The 22,866-nt window shown below is 44.8% G+C and overlaps 20 non-coding genes across 20 annotated transcripts; all 20 read left to right on the plus strand.

Moving 5' to 3' along the window:
* Nucleotides 1–1,345: 1,345 nt before the first annotated feature.
* LOC147676849 (U5 spliceosomal RNA) lies at nt 1,346–1,460 on the plus strand. Its single transcript, XR_015302962.1, has one exon. It is a non-coding gene; the product is annotated as a U5 spliceosomal RNA (small nuclear RNA).
* Nucleotides 1,461–2,356: 896 nt separating this feature from the next.
* LOC147676850 (U5 spliceosomal RNA) lies at nt 2,357–2,471 on the plus strand. The gene has a single exon (XR_015302888.1). It is a non-coding gene; the product is annotated as a U5 spliceosomal RNA (small nuclear RNA).
* Nucleotides 2,472–3,368: 897 nt separating this feature from the next.
* Nucleotides 3,369–3,483, plus strand: LOC147676851 (U5 spliceosomal RNA). Its single transcript, XR_015302928.1, has one exon. It is a non-coding gene; the product is annotated as a U5 spliceosomal RNA (small nuclear RNA).
* An 898-nt stretch (nt 3,484–4,381) lies between these two features.
* On the plus strand, nt 4,382–4,496 carry LOC147676852 (U5 spliceosomal RNA). The gene has a single exon (XR_015302874.1). It is a non-coding gene; the product is annotated as a U5 spliceosomal RNA (small nuclear RNA).
* An 898-nt stretch (nt 4,497–5,394) lies between these two features.
* LOC147676853 (U5 spliceosomal RNA) lies at nt 5,395–5,509 on the plus strand. Its single transcript, XR_015302889.1, has one exon. It is a non-coding gene; the product is annotated as a U5 spliceosomal RNA (small nuclear RNA).
* An 897-nt stretch (nt 5,510–6,406) lies between these two features.
* LOC147676854 (U5 spliceosomal RNA) lies at nt 6,407–6,522 on the plus strand. The gene has a single exon (XR_015302922.1). It is a non-coding gene; the product is annotated as a U5 spliceosomal RNA (small nuclear RNA).
* An 884-nt stretch (nt 6,523–7,406) lies between these two features.
* LOC147676855 (U5 spliceosomal RNA) lies at nt 7,407–7,521 on the plus strand. Its single transcript, XR_015302953.1, has one exon. It is a non-coding gene; the product is annotated as a U5 spliceosomal RNA (small nuclear RNA).
* An 898-nt stretch (nt 7,522–8,419) lies between these two features.
* LOC147676856 (U5 spliceosomal RNA) lies at nt 8,420–8,534 on the plus strand. The gene has a single exon (XR_015302775.1). It is a non-coding gene; the product is annotated as a U5 spliceosomal RNA (small nuclear RNA).
* Nucleotides 8,535–9,433: 899 nt separating this feature from the next.
* Nucleotides 9,434–9,548, plus strand: LOC147676857 (U5 spliceosomal RNA). Its single transcript, XR_015302713.1, has one exon. It is a non-coding gene; the product is annotated as a U5 spliceosomal RNA (small nuclear RNA).
* An 897-nt stretch (nt 9,549–10,445) lies between these two features.
* LOC147676858 (U5 spliceosomal RNA) lies at nt 10,446–10,560 on the plus strand. The gene has a single exon (XR_015303462.1). It is a non-coding gene; the product is annotated as a U5 spliceosomal RNA (small nuclear RNA).
* An 898-nt stretch (nt 10,561–11,458) lies between these two features.
* LOC147676859 (U5 spliceosomal RNA) lies at nt 11,459–11,573 on the plus strand. Its single transcript, XR_015302951.1, has one exon. It is a non-coding gene; the product is annotated as a U5 spliceosomal RNA (small nuclear RNA).
* Nucleotides 11,574–14,533: 2,960 nt separating this feature from the next.
* Nucleotides 14,534–14,648, plus strand: LOC147676860 (U5 spliceosomal RNA). The gene has a single exon (XR_015302944.1). It is a non-coding gene; the product is annotated as a U5 spliceosomal RNA (small nuclear RNA).
* Nucleotides 14,649–15,544: 896 nt separating this feature from the next.
* On the plus strand, nt 15,545–15,659 carry LOC147676861 (U5 spliceosomal RNA). Its single transcript, XR_015302891.1, has one exon. It is a non-coding gene; the product is annotated as a U5 spliceosomal RNA (small nuclear RNA).
* An 885-nt stretch (nt 15,660–16,544) lies between these two features.
* Nucleotides 16,545–16,659, plus strand: LOC147676862 (U5 spliceosomal RNA). Its single transcript, XR_015302905.1, has one exon. It is a non-coding gene; the product is annotated as a U5 spliceosomal RNA (small nuclear RNA).
* Nucleotides 16,660–17,557: 898 nt separating this feature from the next.
* LOC147676863 (U5 spliceosomal RNA) lies at nt 17,558–17,672 on the plus strand. The gene has a single exon (XR_015302882.1). It is a non-coding gene; the product is annotated as a U5 spliceosomal RNA (small nuclear RNA).
* An 897-nt stretch (nt 17,673–18,569) lies between these two features.
* Nucleotides 18,570–18,684, plus strand: LOC147676864 (U5 spliceosomal RNA). The gene has a single exon (XR_015302937.1). It is a non-coding gene; the product is annotated as a U5 spliceosomal RNA (small nuclear RNA).
* An 896-nt stretch (nt 18,685–19,580) lies between these two features.
* LOC147676865 (U5 spliceosomal RNA) lies at nt 19,581–19,695 on the plus strand. The gene has a single exon (XR_015302784.1). It is a non-coding gene; the product is annotated as a U5 spliceosomal RNA (small nuclear RNA).
* Nucleotides 19,696–20,593: 898 nt separating this feature from the next.
* Nucleotides 20,594–20,707, plus strand: LOC147676866 (U5 spliceosomal RNA). The gene has a single exon (XR_015302892.1). It is a non-coding gene; the product is annotated as a U5 spliceosomal RNA (small nuclear RNA).
* An 898-nt stretch (nt 20,708–21,605) lies between these two features.
* LOC147676867 (U5 spliceosomal RNA) lies at nt 21,606–21,720 on the plus strand. The gene has a single exon (XR_015302932.1). It is a non-coding gene; the product is annotated as a U5 spliceosomal RNA (small nuclear RNA).
* Nucleotides 21,721–22,618: 898 nt separating this feature from the next.
* Nucleotides 22,619–22,733, plus strand: LOC147676868 (U5 spliceosomal RNA). The gene has a single exon (XR_015302877.1). It is a non-coding gene; the product is annotated as a U5 spliceosomal RNA (small nuclear RNA).
* Nucleotides 22,734–22,866: the final 133 nt, after the last annotated feature.

A 22,866-nucleotide genomic window follows, 5' to 3' on the forward strand; every position in this document is an offset into this window, starting at 1 on the left:
CATTCACCCATCATTCATCCACCCATCTTTTTACACATCCATCCATCCATCCATCATTCATCCATCCACCCTTTCATCCATCCACCCTTCATCCGTCCACCCTTCATCCGTCCACCCTTTCATTCTTCCATCCATACATCTATCCTTCACCAATCTATCCTTCACCAATCTATCCTTCACCAATCTATCCTTCATCCATCCACCCTTTCATCCTTCCATCCATACATCCATCATTCATCCATCCACCCTTTCATCCATCCATTCAACTTTCATTCATCCACCCATCTTTTTACACATCCATCCATCCATCATCCATCCATCCACCCTTTCATCCATCCATCCTTCACCCGTCCACCCTTTCATTCTTCCATCCATACATCTATCCTTCACAAATCTATCCTTCATCCATCCACCCTTTCATCCTTCCATCCATCCATCATTCATCCATACACCCTTTCATCCATCCATCCACCCATCATTCATCCACCCACCTTTTCACACATCCATCCATCCTTCAGCCTTTCATCCATCCATCCACTCATCATTCATCAGCCCACCTTTTCATACATCCTTCCATCCTTCAGCCTTACATCCATCCATCCACCCATCATTCATCCACCCACCTTTTCTGTGCCTCTCTCATGGGGGATCAGTATCTCTCTGCATCGTCTTCCTTCTTCTTTCCCGCTCATGGGAGGGCATCTCTGTGCCTCCCTGCTGGGGGCGGGGGACGTGTCACGGGACCGACAGCTGCGCTTTTCATAGGGCTTGCACGGTATTTGTGCTCGTTAGAGGTGCCCTTAGAGGGTGGCCAATCCTGAGTCAGATTCCTCTCAGGTACACTTGAAGGGGCTCGTTAGTCTTGTTTCATGTGCCTCCAGCCTAGACAGATATATACTTATATATTCAGCTTTAATTAAAATACGAGTGAAAAAGGGACTTAAAGTGCATGGCTATTTGGATAGAACAGTGGTGGCTCACAGCCTATCGATTGGAGGGATGGTGGGGAAAGCGTAAAATCGTTGGGGACGAAAGTCCTACAGTGCCACTTCAGTTAAAGCCTGATTCACGCTTCACGTTCCCCTTGCCCAGCAGCCCGACACCTCCTAATGAGCTGAGGTGTGTACAAAAATAATTTGCATATTCCCAGGCAGACACTTGGAACTGCCCACCTTTTTGCTTTTCTGTGCTTTGAGCAGAGACTCTGAAGTTTGATCCTGTTTCCCTCACCGGCCTAGTTCTTGCCCTCTTTTTTAGAGGCTGCAAATACCTCTCAGGTCCTCACTCTCGCAATGATAGGGTCTTTGATCTGGTGCCTCTAACCCCCAGAGAGCCATATTCTAACTCACTCTGGTTTCTCTTCAAAACGAAAAAATCTTTCGCCTTTTATTAAAGATTTCCATATAGAGGAACATTTACGAGTTTATTCAATTTTTTTAAGCCTTACAACAGGTGAGGCTGTTTATCATTCGTTTAAAAGAAAAGCATTAGAAGTTGGGGAATATTTAGGAGTTGTCTGCTACTGTTATAAGAGAACATGAGCTTGGTGTTTTAGTCCTGATTTCTCTGCTTGCTCATTTGCATAGACAGAGTGTAGGAGAGGTGCATCATGGGAAAGAGCTTGGGCAGTGCATGAGATTGCTTTTCCTGGACTATCTTGAAACTGCACGATAGCAGGCAGTATATTTTCTCTTTTCTCAACATTCCTGCTGCCAGAGGCCAGACGTGACTCTCCTTTTAAAAGGTGGCACCAAGATTCACGCTGCGCTTTTCATAGGGCTTGCACGTTATTTGTGCCCGTTAGAGGTGCCCTTAGAGGGTGGCCAATCCTGAGTCAGATTCCTCTCAGGTACACTTAAAGGGGCTCGTTAGTCTTGTTTCATGTGCCTCCAGCCTAGACAGATATATACTTATATATTCAGCTTTAATGAAAATACGTGTGAATAAGGGACTTAAAGTGCATGGCTATTTGCATAGAACAGTGGTGGCTCACAGCCTATCGATTGGAGGGATGTGGGGAAAGCGTAAAATCGTTGGGGACGAAAGTCCTACAGCGCCACTTCAGTTAAAGCCTGATTCACGCTTCCCGTTCCCCTTGCCCAGCAGCCCGACACCTCCTAATGAGCTGAGGTGTGTACAAAAAGAATTTGCATATTCCCAGGCAGACACTTGGAACTGTCCACCTTTTTGCTTTTCTGTGCTTTGAGCAGAGACTCTGAAGTTTGATCCTGTTTCCCTCACCGGCCTAGTTCTTGCCCTCTTTTTTAGAGGCTGCAAATACCTCTCAGGTCCTCACCCTCGCAATGATAGGGTCTTTGATCTGGTGCCTCTAACCCCCAGAGAGCCATATTCTAACTTACTCTGGTTTCTCTTCAAAACGAAAAAATCTTTCGCCTTTTACTTAAGATTTCCGTGGAGAGGAACATTTACGAGTTTATTCAATTTTTTTAAGCCTTACAACAGGTGAGGCTGTTTATCATTCGTTTAAAAGAAAAGCATTAGAAGTTGGGGAATATTTAGGAGTTGTCTGCTACTGTTATAAGGGAACATGAGCTTGGTGTTTTATTCCTGATCTCTCTGCTTGCTCATTTGCATAGACAGAGTGTAGGAGAGGTGCATCATGGGAAAGAGTTTGGGCAGTGCATGAGATTGCTTTTCCTTGACTATCTTGAAACTGCACGATAGCAGGCAGTATATTTTCTCTTTTCTCAACATTCCTGCTGCCAGAGGCCAGACGTCACTCTCCTTTTAAAAGGTGGCACCAAGACTCATGCTGCACTTTTCATAGGGCTTGCACGTTATTTGTGCCCGTTAGAGGTGCCCTTAGAGGGTGGCCAATCCTGAGTCAGATTCCTCTCAGGTACACTTGAAGGGGCTCGTTAGTCTTGTTTCAAGTGCCTCCAGCCTAGACAGATATATACTTATATATTCAGCTTTAATGAAAATACGTGTGAAAAAGGGACTTAAAGTGCATGGCTATTTGCATAGAACAGTGGTGGCTCACAGCCTATCGATTGGAGGGATGGTGGGGAAAGCGTAAAATCGTTGGGGACGAAAGTCCTACAGTGCCACTTCAGTTAAAGCCTGATTCACGCTTCCCGTTCCCCTTGCCCAGCAGCCCGACACCTCCTAATGAGCTTAGGTGTGTACAAAAATAATTTGCATATTCCCAGGCAGACACTTGGAACTGCCCACCTTTTTGCTTTTCTGTGCTTTGAGCAGAGACTCTGAAGTTTGATCCTGTTTCCCTCACCGGCCTAGTTCTTGCCCTCTTTTTTAGAGGCTGCAAATACCTCTCAGGTCCTCACCCTCGCAATGATAGGGTCTTTGATCTGGTGCCTCTAACCCCCAGAGAGCCATATTCTAACTTACTCTGGTTTCTCTTCAAAACGAAAAAATCTTTCACCTTTTACTAAAGGTTTCCATGGAGAGGAACATTTACGAGTTTATTCAATTTTTTTAAGCCTTACCACAGGTGAGGCTGTTTATCATTCGTTTAAAAGAAAAGCGTTAGAAGTTGGGGAATAATTAGGAGTTGTCTACTACTGTTATAAGGGAACATGAGCTTGGTGTTTTATTCCTAATCTCTTTGCTTGCTCATTTGCATAGACAGAGTGTAGGAGAGGTGCATCATGGGAAAGAGCTTGGGCAGTGCATGAGATTGCTTTTCCTTGACTATCTTGAAACTGCACGATAGCAGGCAGTATATTTTCTCTTTTCTCAACATTCCTGCTGCCAGAGGCCAGACGTCACTCTCCTTTTAAAAGGTGGCACCAAGACTCATGCTGCGCTTTTCATAGGGCTTGTCCGTTATTTGTGCCCGTTAGAGGTGCCCTGAGAGGGTGGCCAATCCTGAGTCAGATTCCTCTGAGGTACACTTGAAGGGGCTCGTTAGTCTTGTTTCATGTGCCTCCAGCCTAGACAGATATATACTTATATATTCAGCTTTAATGAAAATACGTGTGAAAAAGGGACTTAAAGTGCATGGCTATTTGCATAGAACAGTGGTGGCTCACAGCTTATCGATTGGAGGGATGGTGGGGAAAGCGTAAAATCGTTGGGGACGAAAGTCCTACAGTGCCACTTCAGTTAATGCCTGATTCACGCTTCCCGTTCCCCTTGCCCAGCAGCCCCGACACCTCCTAATGAGCTGAGGTGTGTACAAAAAGAATTTGCATATTCCCAGGCAGACACTTGGAACTGTCCACCTTTTTGCTTTTCTGTGCTTTGAGCAGAGACTCTGAAGTTTGATCCTGTTTCCTTAACCGGCCTAGTTCTTGCCCTCTTTTTTAGAGGCTGCAAATACCTCTCAGGTCCTCACTCTCGCAATGATAGGGTCTTTGATCTGGTGCCTCTAACCCCCAGAGAGCCATATTCTAACTCACTCTGGTTTCTCTTCAAAACGAAAATATCTTTTGCCTTTTACTAAAGATTTCCGTGGAGAGGAACATTTACGAGTTTATTCAATTTTTTTAAGCCTTACAACAGGTTAGGCTGTTTATCATTCGTTTAAAAGAAAAGCATTAGAAGTTGGAGAATATTTAGGAGTTGTCTGCTACTGTTATAAGGGAACATGAGCTTGGTGTTTTATTCCTGATCTCTCTGCTTGCTCATTTGCCTAGACAGAGTGTAGGAGAGGTGCATCATGGGAAAGAGCTTGGGCAGTGCATGAGATTGCTTTTCCTTGACTATCTTGAAACTTCACGATAGCAGGCAGTATATTTTCTCTTCTCTCAACATTCCTGCTGCCAGAGGCCAGACGTCACTCTCCATTTAAAAGGTGGCACCAAGACTCATGCTGCGCTTTTCATAGGGCTTGCACGTTATTTGTGCCCGTTAGAGGTGCCCTTAGAGGGTGGCCAATCCTGAGTCAGATTCCTCTCAGGTACACTTGAAGGGGCTCATTTGTCTTGTTTCATGTGCCTCCAGCCTAGACAGATCTATACTTATATATTCAGCTTTAATGAAAATACGTGTGAAAAAGGGACTTCAAGTGCATGGCTATTTGCATAGAACAGTGGTGGCTCACAGCCTATCCATTGGAGGGATGGTGGGGAAAGCGTAAAATCGTTGGGGACGAAAGTCCTAAAGGGCCACTTCAGTTAAAGCCTGATTCACGCTTCCCGTTCCCCTTGCCCAGCAGCCCCGACACCTCCTAATGAGCTGAGGTGTGTACAAAAAGAATTTGCATATTCCCAGGCAGACACTTGGAACTGCCCACCTTTTTGCTTTTCTGTGCTTTGAGCAGAGACTCTGAAGTTTGATCCTGTTTCCCTCACCGGCCTAGTTCTTGCCCTCTTTTTTAGAGGCTGCAAATACCTCTCAGGTCCTCACCCTCGCAATGATAGGGTCTTTGATATGGTGCCTCTAACCCCCAGAGAGCCATATTCTAACTTACTCTGGTTTCTCTTCAAAACGAAAAAATCTTTCGCCTTTTACTTAAGATTTCCGTGGAGAGGAACATTTACGAGTTTATTCAATTTTTTTAAGCCTTACAACAGGTGAGGCTGTTTAGCATTCGTTTAAAAGAAAAGCATTAGAAGTTGGGGAATATTTAGGAGTTGTCTGCTACTCTTATAAGGGAACATGAGCTTGGTGTTTTATTCCTGATCTCTCTGCTTGCTCATTTGCATAGACAGAGTGTAGGAGAGGTGCATCATGGGAAAGAGCTTGGGCAGTGCATGAGATTGCTTTTCCTTGACTATCTTGAGACTGCACGATAGCAGGCAGTATATTTTCTCTTTTCTCAACATTCCTGCTGCCAGAGGCCAGACGTCACTCTCCTTTTAAAAGGTGGCACCAAGACTCATGCTGCGCTTTTCATAGTGCTTGCACGTTATTTGTGCCCGTTAGAGGTGCCCTTAGAGGGTGGCCAATCCTGAGTCAGATTCCTCTCAGGTACACTTGAAGGGGCTCGTTAGTCTTGTTTCATGTGCCTCCAGCCTAGACAGATATATACTTATATATTCAGCTTTAATGAAAATACGTGTGAAAAAGGGACTTAAAGTGCATGGCTATTTGCATAGAACAGTGGTGGCTCACAGCCTATCGATTGGAGGGATGGTGGGGAAAGCGTAAAATCGTTGGGGACGAAAGTCCTACAGTGCCACTTCAGTTAAAGCCTGATTCAAGCTTCCCGTTCCCCTTGCCCAGCAGGCCGACACCTCCTAATGAGCTGAGGTGTGTACAATTATTTTTTGCATATTCCCAGACAGACACATGGGAACTGTCCACCTTTTTGCTTTTCTGTGCTTTGAGCAGAGACTCTGAAGTTTGATCCTGCTTCCCTCACCGGCCTAGTTCTTGCCCTCTTTTTAGAGGCTGCAAATACCTCTCAGGTCCTCACCCTTGCAATGATAGGCTCTTTGATCTGATGCCTCTAACCCCCAGAGAGCCATATTCTAACTTACTCTGGTTTCTCTTCAAAACGAAAAAATCTTTCACCTTTTACTAAAGGTTTCCATGGAGAGGAACATTTACGAGTTTATTCCATTTTTTTTAAGCCTTACCACAGGTGAGGCTGTTTACATTCGTTTAAAAGAAAAGCGTTAGAAGTTGGGGAATAATTAGGAGTTGTCTACTACTGTTATAAGGGAACATGAGCTTGGTGTTTTATTCCTGATCTCTTTGCTTGCTCATTTGCATAGACAGAGTGTAGGAGAGGTGCATCATGGGAAAGAGCTTGGGCAGTGCATGAGATTGCTTTTCCTTGACTATCTTGAAACTGCACGATAGCAGGCAGTATATTTTCTCTTTTCTCAACATTCCTGCTGCCAGAGGCCAGACGTCACTCTCCTTTTAAAAGGTGGCACCAAGACTCATGCTGCGCTTTTCATAGGGCGTGCCCGTTAGAGATGCCCTTAGAGGGTGGCCAATCCTGAGTCAGATTCCTCTCAGGTACACTTGAAGGGGCTCGTTAGTCTTGTTTCATGTGCCTCCAGCCTAGACAGATATATACTTATATATTCAGCTTTAATGAAAATACGTGTGAAAAAGGGACTTAAAGTGCATGGCTTTTTGCATAGAACAGTGGTGGCTCACAGCCTATCGATTGGAGGGATGGTGGGGAAAGCGTAAAATCGTTGGGGACGAAAGTCCTACAGTGCCACTTCAGTTAAAGCCTGATTCACGCTTCCCGTTCCCCTTGCCCAGCAGCCCCGACACCTCCTAATGAGCTGAGGTGTGTACAAAAAGAATTTGCATATTCCCAGGCAGACACTTGGAACTGTCCACCTTTTTGCTTTTCTGTGCTTTGAGCAGAGACTCTGAAGTTTGATCCTGTTTCCCTCACCGGCCTAGTTCTTGCCCTCTTTTTTAGAGGCTGCAAATACCTCTCAGGTCCTCACTCTCGCAATGATAGGGTCTTTGATCTGGTGCCTCTAACCCCCAGAGAGCCATATTCTAACTCACTCTGGTTTCTCTTCAAAACGAAAAAATCTTTCGCATTTTAGTAAAGATTTCTGTGGAGAGGAACATTTACGAGTTTATTAAATTTTTTTAAGCCTTACCACAGGTGAGGCTGTTTATCATTTGTTTAAAAGAAAAGCATTAGAAGCTGGGGAATATTTAGGAGTTGTCTGCTACTGTTATAAGGGAACATGAGCTTGGTGTTTTAATTCTGATCTCTCTGCTTGCTCATTTGCATAGACAGAGTGTAGGAGAGGTGCATCATGGGAAAGAGCTTGGGCAGTGCATGAGATTGCTTTTCCTTGACTATCTTGAAACTGCACAATAGCAGGCAGTGTATTTTCTCTTTTCTCAACATTCCTGCTGCCAGAGGCCAGACGTCACTCTCCTTTTAAAAGGTGGCACCAAGAGTCATGCTGCTCTTTTCATAGGGCTTGCCCGTTATTTGTGCCCGTTCGAGGTGTCCTTAGAGGGTGGCCAATCCTGAGTCAGATTCCTCTCAGGTACACTTGAAGGGGCTTGTTTGTCTTGTTTCATGTGCCTCCAGCCTAGACAGATCTATACTTATATATTTAACTTTAATGAAAATACGTGTGAAAAATGGACTTAAAGTGCATGGCTATTTGCATAGAACAGTGGTGGCTCACAGCCTATCGATTGGAGGGATGGTGGGGAAAGCGTAAAATCATTGGGGACGAAAGTCCTACAGTGCCACTTCAGTTAAAGCCTGATTCACGCTTCCCGTTCCCCTTGCCCAGCAGCCCCGACACCTCCAAATGAGCTGAGGTGTGTACAAAAAGAATTTGCATATTCCCAGGCAGACACTTGGAACTGCCCACCTTTTTGCTTTTATGTGCTTTGAGCAGAAACTCTGAAGTTTGATCCTGTTTCCCTCACCGGCCTAGTTCTTGCCCTCTTTTTTAGAGGCTGCAAATACCTCTCAGGTCCTCACCCTCGCAATGATAGAGTCTTTGATCTGGTGCCTCTAACCCCCAGAGAGCCATATTCTAACTTACTCTGGTTTCTCTTCAAAACGAAAAAATCTTTCGCCTTTTACTAAAGATTTCCGTGGGGAGGAACATTTACGAGTTTATTCAATATTTTTAAGCCTTACCGCAGGTGAGGCTGTTTATAATTTGTTTAAAAGAAAAGCATTAGAAGTTGGGGAATATTTAGGAGTTGTCTGCTACTGTTATAAGGGAACATGAGCTTGGTGTTTTATTCCTGATCTCTCTGCTTGCTCATTTGCATAGACAGAGTGTAGGAGAGGTGCATCATGGGAAAGAGCTTGGGCAGTGCATGAGATTGATTTTCCTTGACTATCTTGAAACTGCACAATAGCAGGCAGTGTATTTTCTCTTTTCTCAACATTCCTGCTGCCAGAGGCCAGACGCCACTCTCCTTTTAAAAGGTGGCACCAAGAGTCATGCTGCGCTTTTCATAGGGGCTTGCCCGTTATTTGTGCCCGTTCGAGGTGTCCTTAGAGGGTGGCCAATCCTGAGTCAGATTCCTCTCAGGTACACTTGAAGGGGCTCGTTTGTCTTGTTTCATGTGCCTCCAGCCTAGACAGATCTATACTTATATATTCAGCTTTAATGAAAATAGGTGTGAAAAAGGGACTTAAAGTGCATGGCTATTTGCATAGAACAGTGGTGGCTCACAGCCTATCGATTGGAGGGATGGTGGTGAAAGCGTAAAATCGTTGGGGACGAAAGTCCTACAGTGCCACTTCAGTTAAAGCCTGATTCACGCTTCCCGTTCCCCTTGCCCAGCAGCCCCGACACCTCCTAATGAGCTGAGGTGTGTACAAAAAGAATTTGCATATTCCCAGGCAGACACTTGGAACTGCCCACCTTTTTGCTTTTCTGTGCTTTGAGCAGAGACTCTGAAAGTTGATCCTGTTTCCCTCACCGGCCTAGTTCTTGCCCTCTTTTTTAGAGGCTGCAAATACCTCTCAGGTCCTCACCCTCGCAATGATAGAGTCTTTGATCCGGTGCCTCTAACCCCCAGAGAGCCATATTCTAACTTACTCTGGTTTCTCTTCAAAACGAAAAAATCTTTCGCCTTTTACTAAAGATTTCCGTGGAGAGGAACATTTACGAGTTTATTCAATTTTTTTAAGCCTTACCACAGGTGAGGCTGTTTATCATTTGCTTAAAAGAAAAGCATTAGAAGTTGGGGAATATTTAGGAGTTGTTTGCTACTGTTATAAGGGAACATGAGCTTGGTGTTTTATTCCTGATCTCTCTGCTTGCTCATTTGCATAGACAGAGTGTAGGAGAGGTGCATCATGGGAAAGAGCTTGGGCAGTGCATGAGATTGCTTTTCCTTGACTATCTTGAAACTGCACCATAGCAGGCAGTATATTTTCTCTTTTCTCAACATTCCTGCTGCCAGAGGCCAGACGTCACTCTCCTTTTAAAAGGTGGCACCAAGACTCATGCTGCGCTTTTCATAGGGCTTGCACATTATTTGTGCTCGTTAGAGGTGCCCTTAGAGGGTGGCCAATCCTGAGTCAGATTCCTCTCAGGTACACTTGAAGGGGCTCGTTTGTCTTGTTTCATGTGCCTCCAGCCTCGACAGATCTATACTTATATATTCAGCTTTAATGAAAATACGTGTGAAAAAGGGAATTAAAATGCATGGCTATTTGCATAGAACAGTGGTGGCTCACAGCCTATTGATTGGAGGGATGGTGGGGAAAGCGTAAAATCATTGGGGACGAAAGTCCTACAGTGCCACTTCAGTTAAAGCCTGATTCACGCTTCCCGTTCCCCTTGCCCAGCAGCCCGACACCTCCTAATGAGCTGAGTTGTGTACAAAAAGAATTTGCATATTCCCAGGCAGACACTTGGAACTGTCCACCTTTATGCTTTTCTGTGCTTTGAGCAGAGACTCTGAAGTTTGATCCTGTTTCCCTCACCGGCCTAGTTCTTGCCCTCTTTCTTAGAGACTGCAAATACCTCTCAGGTCCTCACACTCGCAATGACAGGGTCTTTGATAGGGTGCCACTTACCCCCAGAGAGCCATATTCTTACTTACTCTGGTTTCTCTTCAAAATGAAAAAATCTTTCGCCTTTTACTAAAGATTTCCGTGGAGAGGAACATTTACGAGTTTATTCAATTTTTTTAAGCCTTACCACAGGTGAGGCTGTTTATCATTTGTTTAAAAGAAAAGCATTAGAAGTTGGGGAATATTTAGGAGTTGTCTGCTACTGTTATAAGGGAACATGAGCTTGGTGTTTTATTCCTGATCTCTCTGCTTGCTCATTTGCATAGACAGAGTGTAGGAGAGGTGCATCATGGGAAAGAGCTTGGGCAGTGCATGAGATTGCTTTTCCTTGACTATCTTGAAACTGCACGATAGCAGGCAGTATATTTTCTCTTTTCTCAACATTCCTGCTGCCAGAGGCCAGACGTCACTCTCCTTTTAAAAGGTGGCACCAAGACTCATGCTGCGCTTTTCATAGGGCTTGCACGTTATTTGTGCTCGTTAGAGGTGCCCTTAGAGGGTGGCCAATCCTGAGTCAGATTCCTCTCAGGTACACTTGAAGTGGCTCGTTAGTCTTGTTTCATGTGCCTCCAGCATAGACAGATATATACTTATATATTCAGCTTTAATGAAAATACGTGTGAAAAAGGGACTTAAAGTGCATGGCTATTTGCATAGAACAGTGGTGGCTCACAGCCTATCGATTGGAGGGATGGTGGGGAAAGCGTAAAATCGTTGGGGACAAAAGTCCTACAGTGCCACTTCAGTTAAAGCCTGATTCACGCTTCCCGTTCCCCTTGCCCAGCAGCCCCGACACCTCCTAATGAGCTGAGATGTGTACAAAAAGAATTTGCATATTCCCAGGCAGACACTTGGAACTGTCCACCTTTTTGCTTTTCTGTGCTTTGAGCAGAGACACTGAAGTTTGATCCTGTTTCCCTCACCGGCCTAGTTCTTGCCCTCTTTTTTAGAGGCTGCAAATACCTCTCAGGTCCTCACTCTCGCAATGATAGGGTCTTTGATCTGGTGCCTATAACCCCCAGAGAGCCATATTCTAACTTACTCTGGTTTCTCTTCAAAACGAAAAAATATTTCGCCTTTTAGTAAAGATTTCTGTGGAGAGGAACATTTACGAGTTTATTCAATTTTTTTAAGCCTTACCACAGGTGAGGCTGTTTATCATTCGCTTAAAAGAAAAGCATTAGAAGTTGGGGAATATTTAGGAGTTGTCTGCTACTGTTATAAGGGAACATGAGCTTGGTGTTTTATTCCTGATCTCTCTGCTGGCTCATTTGCATAGACAGAGTGTAGGAGAGGTGCATCATGGGAAAGAGCTTGGGCAGTGCATGAGATTGCTTTTCCTTGACTATCTTGAAACTGCACGATAGCAGGCAGTATATTTTCTCTTTTCTCAATATTCCTGCTGCCAGAGGCCAGACGTCACTCTCCTTTTAAAAGGTGGCACCAAGACTCATGCTGCGCTTTTCATAGGGCTTGTACATTATTTGTGCCCGTTAGAGGTGTCCTTAGAGCAGAGGTCTTCAAACTTTTTGATGCCAAGACCCCCTTTTAAAACCTTTTTAGGCGTAAGGACCCCCTTCCGAAAAAAGTTTCTAGAAACTGGTACTCCTCATCATCAACTTTTGACAACCATAAATGCGCCTGTTAGACCTCATCACATCCCTCCATCATTCATCCACCCACACTTTCACACATCCATCCCATTCACCCTTTCATCCTTCCATCCATACATCCATCCTTTATCCATCCACCCTTTCATCCTTCCATCCATACATCCATCTTTTACCCATCCACCCATCCTTTACCCATCCACCCTTCCTTCCATCCACCCATCATTCATCCACCCACCTTTTCACACATCAATCCATCATTCATCCATGAAACCTTTTTTCCATTCATACATCCATCCACCCTTTCATCTTCCCATCCATACATCCATCCTTTATCCATCCACCCTTTCATCCTCCCATCCATACATCCATCCACCCTTTCATCCATCCATTCATCCACCCACCCTTTCATCCATCTACCCATCATTCATCCCCCCACCTTTTCACATATCCATCCATACATACATCCTTCATCCGTCCACCCTTTCATCCTTACATCCATCCTTCATCCATCATCCATCCACCCTTTCATCCTCCCATCCTTCATCCATCCACCCTTTCATTCTTCCATCCATACATCTATCCTTCACCACTCTATACTTCATCCATCCACCCTTTCATCCTTCCATCCATACATCCATACATCCATTATTCATCCATCCACCCTTTCATCCATCCAACTTTCATTCATCCACCCATCTTTTCACACATCCATCCATGCATCATTCATCCATCCATGCAACCTTTTATCCATCCATCCACCCTTTCATCCTCCCATCCATACATACATCCATCCTTCATCCATCCACCCTTTCATCCTCCCATCCATACATACAACCATCCTTCATCCATCCAACCTTTCATCCTCCCATCCATACATCCATCCTTCTTCCATCCAGCCTTTCATCCTCCCATCCATACATCCATCCTTCATCCATCCACCCTTTCATCCTCCCATCCATACATACATCCTTCATCCATCCACACATACATTCTTCATCCATCCACACTTTCATCCTCCCATCCATACATACATACATCCTTCATCCATCCGCCCTTTCATCCTCCCATACATACATACATCCTTTATCCAGCCACCCTTTCATCCTTCCATCCATACATCCATCATTCATCCATCCATCCACCCTTTCATCCATCCATTCACCCATCATTCATCCACCCATCTTTTTACACATCCATCCATCCATCCATCATTCATCCATCCACCCTTTCATCCATCCACCCTTCATCCGTCCACCCTTCATCCGTCCACCCTTTCATTCTTCCATCCATACATCTATCCTTCACCAATCTATCCTTCACCAATCTATCCTTCACCAATCTATCCTTCATCCATCCACCCTTTCATCCTTCCATCCATACATCCATCATTCATCCATCCACCCTTTCATCCATCCATTCAACTTTCATTCATCCACCCATCTTTTTACACATCCATCCATCCATCATCCATCCATCCACCCTTTCATCCATCCATCCTTCACCCGTCCACCCTTTCATTCTTCCATCCATACATCTATCCTTCACAAATCTATCCTTCATCCATCCACCCTTTCATCCTTCCATCCATCCATCATTCATCCATCCACCCTTTCATCCATCCATCCACCCATCATTCATCCACCCACCTTTTCACACATCCATCCATCCTTCAGCCTTTCATCCATCCATCCACTCATCATTCATCAGCCCACCTTTTCATACATCCTTCCATCCTTCAGCCTTACATCCATCCATCCACCCATCATTCATCCACCCACCTTTTCTGTGCCTCTCTCATGGGGGATCAGTATCTCTCTGCATCGTCTTCCTTCTTCTTTCCCGCTCATGGGAGGGCATCTCTGTGCCTCCCTGCTGGGGGCGGGGGACGTGTCACGGGACCGACAGCTGCGCTTTTCATAGGGCTTGCACGGTATTTGTGCTCGTTAGAGGTGCCCTTAGAGGGTGGCCAATCCTGAGTCAGATTCCTCTCAGGTACACTTGAAGGGGCTCGTTAGTCTTGTTTCATGTGCCTCCAGCCTAGACAGATATATACTTATATATTCAGCTTTAATGAAAATACGAGTGAAAAAGGGACTTAAAGTGCATGGCTATTTGGATAGAACAGTGGTGGCTCACAGCCTATCGATTGGAGGGATGGTGGGGAAAGCGTAAAATCGTTGGGGACGAAAGTCCTACAGTGCCACTTCAGTTAAAGCCTGATTCACGCTTCACGTTCCCCTTGCCCAGCAGCCCGACACCTCCTAATGAGCTGAGGTGTGTACAAAAATAATTTGCATATTCCCAGGCAGACACTTGGAACTGCCCACCTTTTTGCTTTTCTGTGCTTTGAGCAGAGACTCTGAAGTTTGATCCTGTTTCCCTCACCGGCCTAGTTCTTGCCCTCTTTTTTAGAGGCTGCAAATACCTCTCAGGTCCTCACTCTCGCAATGATAGGGTCTTTGATCTGGTGCCTCTAACCCCCAGAGAGCCATATTCTAACTCACTCTGGTTTCTCTTCAAAACGAAAAAATCTTTCGCCTTTTATTAAAGATTTCCGTATAGAGGAACATTTACGAGTTTATTCAATTTTTTTAAGCCTTACAACAGGTGAGGCTGTTTATCATTCGTTTAAAAGAAAAGCATTAGAAGTTGGGGAATATTTAGGAGTTGTCTGCTACTGTTATAAGAGAACATGAGCTTGGTGTTTTAGTCCTGATTTCTCTGCTTGCTCATTTGCATAGACAGAGTGTAGGAGAGGTGCATCATGGGAAAGAGCTTGGGCAGTGCATGAGATTGCTTTTCCTGGACTATCTTGAAACTGCACGATAGCAGGCAGTATATTTTCTCTTTTCTCAACATTCCTGCTGCCAGAGGCCAGACGTGACTCTCCTTTTAAAAGGTGGCACCAAGATTCACGCTGCGCTTTTCATAGGGCTTGCACGTTATTTGTGCCCGTTAGAGGTGCCCTTAGAGGGTGGCCAATCCTGAGTCAGATTCCTCTCAGGTACACTTAAAGGGGCTCGTTAGTCTTGTTTCATGTGCCTCCAGCCTAGACAGATATATACTTATATATTCAGCTTTAATGAAAATACGTGTGAATAAGGGACTTAAAGTGCATGGCTATTTGCATAGAACAGTGGTGGCTCACAGCCTATCGATTGGAGGGATGTGGGGAAAGCGTAAAATCGTTGGGGACGAAAGTCCTACAGCGCCACTTCAGTTAAAGCCTGATTCACGCTTCCCGTTCCCCTTGCCCAGCAGCCCGACACCTCCTAATGAGCTGAGGTGTGTACAAAAAGAATTTGCATATTCCCAGGCAGACACTTGGAACTGTCCACCTTTTTGCTTTTCTGTGCTTTGAGCAGAGACTCTGAAGTTTGATCCTGTTTCCCTCACCGGCCTAGTTCTTGCCCTCTTTTTTAGAGGCTGCAAATAACTCTCAGGTCCTCACCCTCGCAATGATAGGGTCTTTGATCTGGTGCCTCTAACCCCCAGAGAGCCATATTCTAACTTACTCTGGTTTCTCTTCAAAACGAAAAAATCTTTCGCCTTTTACTTAAGATTTCCGTGGAGAGGAACATTTACGAGTTTATTCAATTTTTTTAAGCCTTACAACAGGTGAGGCTGTTTATCATTCGTTTAAAAGAAAAGCATTAGAAGTTGGGGAATATTTAGGAGTTGTCTGCTACTGTTATAAGGGAACATGAGCTTGGTGTTTTATTCCTGATCTCTCTGCTTGCTCATTTGCATAGACAGAGTGTAGGAGAGGTGCATCATGGGAAAGAGTTTGGGCAGTGCATGAGATTGCTTTTCCTTGACTATCTTGAAACTGCACGATAGCAGGCAGTATATTTTCTCTTTTCTCAACATTCCTGCTGCCAGAGGCCAGACGTCACTCTCCTTTTAAAAGGTGGCACCAAGACTCATGCTGCGCTTTTCATAGGGCGTGCCCGTTAGAGATGCCCTTAGAGGGTGGCCAATCCTGAGTCAGATTCCTCTCAGGTACACTTGAAGGGGCTCGTTAGTCTTGTTTCATGTGCCTCCAGCCTAGACAGATATATACTTATATATTCAGCTTTAATGAAAATACGTGTGAAACAGGGACTTAAAGTGCATGGCTTTTTGCATAGAACAGTGGTGGCTCACAGCCTATCGATTGGAGGGATGGTGGGGAAAGCGTAAAATCGTTGGGGACGAAAGTCCTACAGTGCCACTTCAGTTAAAGCCTGATTCACGCTTCCCGTTCCCCTTGCCCAGCAGCCCCGACACTTTCTAATGAGCTGAGGTGTGTACAAAAAGAATTTGCATATTCCCAGGCAGACACTTGGAACTGTCCACCTTTTTGCTTTTCTGTGCTTTGAGCAGAGACTCTGAAGTTTGATCCTGTTTCCCTCACCGGCCTAGTTCTTGCCCTCTTTTTTAGAGGCTGCAAATACCTCTCAGGTCCTCACCCTCGCAATGATAGGGTCTTTGATCTGGTGCCTCTAACCCCCAGAGAGCCATATTCTAACTTACTCTGGTTTCTCTTCAAAATGAAAAAATCTTTCGCCTTTTACTAAAGATTTCCGTGGAGAGGAACATTTACGAGGTTATTCAATATTTTTAAGCCTTACCGCAGGTGAGGCTGTTTATCATTTGTTTAAAAGAAAAGCATTAGAAGTTGGGGAATATTTAGGAGTTGTCTGCTACTGTTATAAGGGAACATGAGCTTGGTGTTTTATTCCTGATCTCTCTGCTTGCTCATTTGCATAGACAGAGTGTAGGAGAGGTGCATCATGGGAAAGAGCTTGGGCAGTGCATGAGATTGCTTTTCCTTGACTATCTTGAAACTGCACAATAGCAGGCAGTGTATTTTCTCTTTTCTCAACATTCCTGCTGCCAGAGGCCAGACGCCACTCTCCTTTTAAAAGGTGGCACCAAGAGTCATGCTGCGCTTTTCATAGGGCTTGCCCGTTATTTGTGCCCGTTCGAGGTGTCCTTAGAGGGTGGCCAATCCTGAGTCAGATTCCTCTCAGGTACACTTGAAGGGGCTCGTTTGTCTTGTTTCATGTGCCTCCAGCCTAGACAGATCTATACTTATATATTCAGCTTTAATGAAAATACGTGTGAAAAAGGGACTTAAAGTGCATGGCTATTTGCATAGAACAGTGGTGGCTCACAGCCTATCGATTGGAGGGATGGTGGGGAAAGCGTAAAATCGTTGGGGACGAAAGTCCTACAGTGCCACTTCAGTTAAAGCCTGATTCACGCTTCCCGTTCCCCTTGCCCAGCAGCCCCGACACCTCCTAATGAGCTGAGGTGTGTACAAAAAGAATTTGCATATTCCCAGGCAGACACTTGGAACTGCCCACCCTTTTGCTTTTCTGTGCTTTGAGCAGAGACTCTGAAAGTTGATCCTGTTTCCCTCACCGGCCTAGTTCTTGCCCTCTTTTTTAGAGGCTGCAAATACCTCTCAGGTCCTCACCCTCGCAATGATAGAGTCTTTGATCTGGTGCCTCTAACCCCCAGAGAGCCATATTCTAACTTACTCTGGTTTCTCTTCAAAATGAAAAAATCTTTCGCCTTTTACTAAAGATTTCCGCGGAGAGGAACATTTACGAGTTTATTCAATTTTTTTAAGCCTTACCACAGGTGAGGCTGTTTATCATTTGCTTAAAAGAAAAGCATTAGAAGTTGGGGAAAATTTAGGAGTTGTTTGCTACTGTTATAAGGGAACATGAGCTTGGTGTTTTATTCCTGATCTCTCTGCTTGCTCATTTGCATAGACAGAGTGTAGGAGAGGTGCATCATGGGAAAGAGCTTGGGCAGTGCATGAGATTGCTTTTCCTTGACTATCTTGAAACTGCACGATAGCAGGCAGTATATTTTCTCATTTCTCAACATTCCTGCTGCCAGAGGCCAGACGTCACTCTCCTTTTAAAAGGTGGCACCAAGACTCATGCTGCGCTTTTCATAGGGCTTGCACGTTATTTGTGCTCGTTAGAGGTGCCCTTAGAGGGTGGCCAATCCTGAGTCAGATTCCTCTCAGGTACACTTGAAGGGGCTCGTTTGTCTTGTTTCATGTGCCTCCAGCCTAGACAGATCTATACTTATATATTCAGCTTTAATGAAAATACGTGTGAAAAAGGGAATTAAAATGCATGGCTATTTGCATAGAACAGTGGTGGCTCACAGCCTATTGATTGGAGGGATGGTGGGGAAAGCGTAAAATCGTTGGGGACGAAAGTCCTACAGTGCCACTTCAGTTAAAGCCTGATTCACGCTTCCCGTTCCCCTTGCCCAGCAGCCCGACACCTCCTAATGAGCTGAGTTGTGTACAAAAAGAATTTGCATATTCCCAGGCAGACACTTGGAACTGTCCACCTTTTTGCTTTTCTGTGCTTTGAGCAGAGACTCTGAAGTTTGATCCTGTTTCCCTCACCGGCCTAGTTCTTGCCCTCTTTCTTAGAGACTGCAAATACCTCTCAGGTCCTCACACTCGCAATGACAGGGTCTTTGATCTGGTGCCACTTACCCCCAGAGAGCCATATTCTTACTTACTCTGGTTTCTCTTCAAAATGAAAAAATCTTTCGCATTTTACTAAAGATTTCCGCGGAGAGGAACATTTACGAGTTTATTCAATTTTTTTAAGCCTTACCACAGGTGAGGCTGTTTATCATTTGTTTAAAAGAAAAGCATTAGAAGTTGGGGAATATTTAGGAGTTGTCTGCTACTGTTATAAGGGAACATGAGCTTGGTGTTTTATTCCTGATCTCTCTGCTTGCTCATTTGCATAGACAGAGTGTAGGAGAGGTGCATCATGGGAAAGAGCTTGGGCAGTGCATGAGATTGCTTTTCCTTGACTATCTTGAAACTGCACGATAGCAGGCAGTATATTTTCTCTTTTCTCAACATTCCTGCTGCCAGAGGCCAGACGTCACTCTCCTTTTAAAAGGTGGCACCAAGACTCATGCTGCGCTTTTCATAGGGCTTGCACATTATTTGTGCTCGTTAGAGGTGCCCTTAGAGGGTGGCCAATCCTGAGTCAGATTCCTCTCAGGTACACTTGAAGGGGCTCGTTTGTCTTGTTTCATGTGCCTCCAGCCTAGACAGATCTATACTTATATATTCAGCTTTAATGAAAATACGTGTGAAAAAGGGAATTAAAATGCATGGCTATTTGCATAGAACAGTGGTGGCTCACAGCCTATTGATTGGAGGGATGGTGGGGAAAGCGTAAAATCGTTGGGGACGAAAGTCCTACAGTGCCACTTCAGTTAAAGCCTGATTCACGCTTCCCGTTCCCCTTGCCCAGCAGCCCGACACCTCCTAATGAGCTGAGTTGTGTACAAAAAGAATTTGCATATTCCCAGGCAGACACTTGGAACTGTCCACCTTTTTGCTTTTCTGTGCTTTGAGCAGAGACTCTGAAGTTTGATCCTGTTTCCCTCACCGGCCTAGTCTTGCCCTCTTTCTTAGAGACTGCAAATACCTCTCAGGTCCTCACACTCGCAATGACAGGGTCTTTGATAGGGTGCCACTTACCCCCAGAGAGCCATATTCTTACTTACTCTGGTTTCTCTTCAAAATGAAAAAATCTTTCGCCTTTTACTAAAGATTTCCGTGGAGAGGAACATTTACGAGTTTATTCAATATTTTTAAGCCTTACCGCAGGTGAGGCTGTTTATCATTTGTTTAAAAGAAAAGCATTAGAAGTTGGGGAATATTTAGGAGTTGTCTGCTACTGTTATAAGGGAACATGAGCTTGGTGTTTTATTCCTGATCTCTCTGCTTGCTCATTTGCATAGACAGAGTGTAGGAGAGGTGCATCATGGGAAAGAGCTTGGGCAGTGCATGAGATTGCTTTTCCTTGACTATCTTGAAACTGCACAATAGCAGGCAGTGTATTTTCTCTTTTCTCAACATTCCTGCTGCCAGAGGCCAGACGCCACTCTCCTTTTAAAAGGTGGCACCAAGAGTCATGCTGCGCTTTTCATAGGGCTTGCCCGTTATTTGTGCCCGTTCGAGGTGTCCTTAGAGGGTGGCCAATCCTGAGTCAGATTCCTCTCAGGTACACTTGAAGGGGCTCGTTTGTCTTGTTTCATGTGCCTCCAGCCTAGACAGTTCTATACTTATATATTCAGCTTTAATGAAAATACGTGTGAAAAAGGGACTTAAAGTGCATGGCTATTTGCATAGAACAGTGGTGGCTCACAGCCTATCGATTGGAGGGATGGTGGGGAAAGCGTAAAATCGTTGGGGACGAAAGTCCTACAGTGCCACTTCAGTTAAAGCCTGATTCACGCTTCCCGTTCCCCTTGCCCAGCAGCCCCGACACCTCCTAATGAGCTGAGGTGTGTACAAAAAGAATTTGCATATTCCCAGGCAGACACTTGGAACTGCCCACCTTTTTGCTTTTCTGTGCTTTGAGCAGAGACTCTGAAAGTTGATCCTGTTTCCCTCACCGGCCTAGTTCTTGCCCTCTTTTTTAGAGGCTGCAAATACCTCTCAGGTCCTCACCCTCGCAATGATAGAGTCTTTGATCTGGTGCCTCTAACCCCCAGAGAGCCATATTCTAACTTACTCTGGTTTCTCTTCAAAACGAAAAAATCTTTCGCCTTTTACTAAAGATTTCCGCGGAGAGGAACATTTACGAGTTTATTCAATTTTTTAAGCCTTACCACAGGTGAGGCTGTTTATCATTTGCTTAAAAGAAAAGCATTAGAAGATGGGGAATATTTCGGAGTTGTTTGCTACTGTTATAAGGGAACATGAGCTTGGTGTTTTATTCCTGATCTCTCTGCTTGCTCATTTGCATAGACAGAGTGTAGGAGAGGTGCATCATGGGAAAGAGCTTGGGCAGTGCATGAGATTGCTTTTCCTTGACTATCTTGAAACTGCACGATAGCAGGCAGTATATTTTCTCTTTTCTCAACATTCCTGCTGCCAGAGGCCAGACGTCACTCTCCTTTTAAAAGGTGGCACCAAGACTCATGCTGCGCTTTTCAGAGGGCTTGCACGTTATTTGTGCTCGTTAGAGGTACCCTTAGAGGGTGGCCAATCCTGAGTCAGATTCCTCTCAGGTACACTTGAAGGGACTCGTTAGTCTTGTTTCATGTGCCTCCAGCATAGACAGATATATACTTATATATTCAGCTTTAATGAAAATACGTGTGAAAAAGGGACTTAAAGTGCTTGGCTATTTGCATAGAACAGTGGTGGCTCACAGCCTATCGATTGGAGGGATGGTGGGGAAAGCGTAAAATCGTTGGGGACAAAAGTCCTACAGTGCCACTTCAGTTAAAGCCTGATTCACGCTTCCCGTTCCCCTTGCCCAGCAGCCCCGACACCTCCTAATGAGCTGAGGTGTGTACAAAAAGAATTTGCATATTCCCAGGCAGACACTTGGAACTGTCCACCTTTTTGCTTTTCTGTGCTTTGAGCAGAGACTCTGAAGTTTGATCCTGTTTCCCTCACCGGCCTAGTTCTTGCCCTCTTTTTTAGAGGCTGCAAATACCTCTCAGGTCCTCACTCTCGCAATGATAGGGTCTTTGATCTGGTGCCTCTAACCCCCAGAGAGCCATATTCTAACTTACTCTGGTTTCTCTTCAAAACGAAAAAATATTTCGCCTTTTAGTAAAAATTTCCGTGGAGAGGAACATTTACGAGTTTATTCAATTTTTTTAAGCCTTACCACAGGTGAGGCTGTTTATCATTCGCTTAAAAGAAAAGCATTAGAAGTTGGGGAATATTTAGGAGTTGTCTGCTACTGTTATAAGGGAACACGAGCTTGGTGTTTTATTCCTGATCTCTCTGCTTGTTCATTTGCATAGACAGAGTGTAGGAGAGGTGCATCATGGAAAAGAGCTTGGGCAGTGCATGAGATTGCTTTTTCTTGACTATCTTGAAACTTCACGATAGCAGGCAGTATATTTTCTCTTCTCTCAACATTCCTGCTGCCAGAGGCCAGACGTCACTCTCCATTTAAAAGGTGGCACCAAGACTCATGCTGCGCTTTTCATAGGGCTTGCACGTTATTTGTGCCGGTTAGAGGTGCTCTTAGAGGGTGGCCAATCCTGAGTCAGATTCCTCTCAGGTACACTTGAAGGGGCTCGTTTGTCTTGTTTCATGTGCCTCCAGCCTAGACAGATCTATACTTATATATTCAGCTTTAATGAAAATACGTGTGAAAAAGGGACTTCAAGTGCATGGATATTTGCATAGAACAGTGGTGGCTCACAGCCTATCGATTGGAGGGATGGTGGGGAAAGCGTAAAATCGTTGGGGACGAAAGTCCTAAAGGGCCACTTCAGTTAAAGCCTGATTCACGCTCCCCGTTCCCCTTGCCCAGCAGCCCCGACACCTCCTAATGAGCTGAGATGTGTACAAAAAGAATTTGCATATTCCCAGGCAGACACTTGGAACTGCCCACCTTTTTGCTTTTCTGTGCTTTGAGCAGAGACTCTGAAGTTTAATCCTGTTTCCCTCACCGGCCTAGTTCTTGCCCTCTTTTTTAGAGGCTGCAAATACCTCTCAGGTCCTCACCCTCGCAATGATAGGGTCTTTGATATGGTGCCTCTAACCCCCAGAGAGCCATATTCTAATTTACTCTGATTTCTCTTCAAAATGAAAAAATCTTTCGCCTTTTACCAAAGATTTCCGTGGAGAGGAACATTTACGAGTTTATTCAATTTTTTTAAGCCTTACCACAGATGAGGCTGTTTATCATTTGTTTAAAAGAAAAGCATTAGAAGTTGGGGAATATTTAGGAGTTGTCTGCTACTGTTATAAGGGAACATGAGCTTGGTGTTTTATTCCTGATCTCTCTGCTTGCTCATTTGCATAGACAGAGT

Source organism: Lissotriton vulgaris, chromosome 12, assembly GCF_964263255.1.
Source record: "Lissotriton vulgaris chromosome 12, aLisVul1.2, whole genome shotgun sequence".
In the NCBI taxonomy this organism is placed as follows: Eukaryota; Metazoa; Chordata; class Amphibia; order Caudata; family Salamandridae; genus Lissotriton; species Lissotriton vulgaris.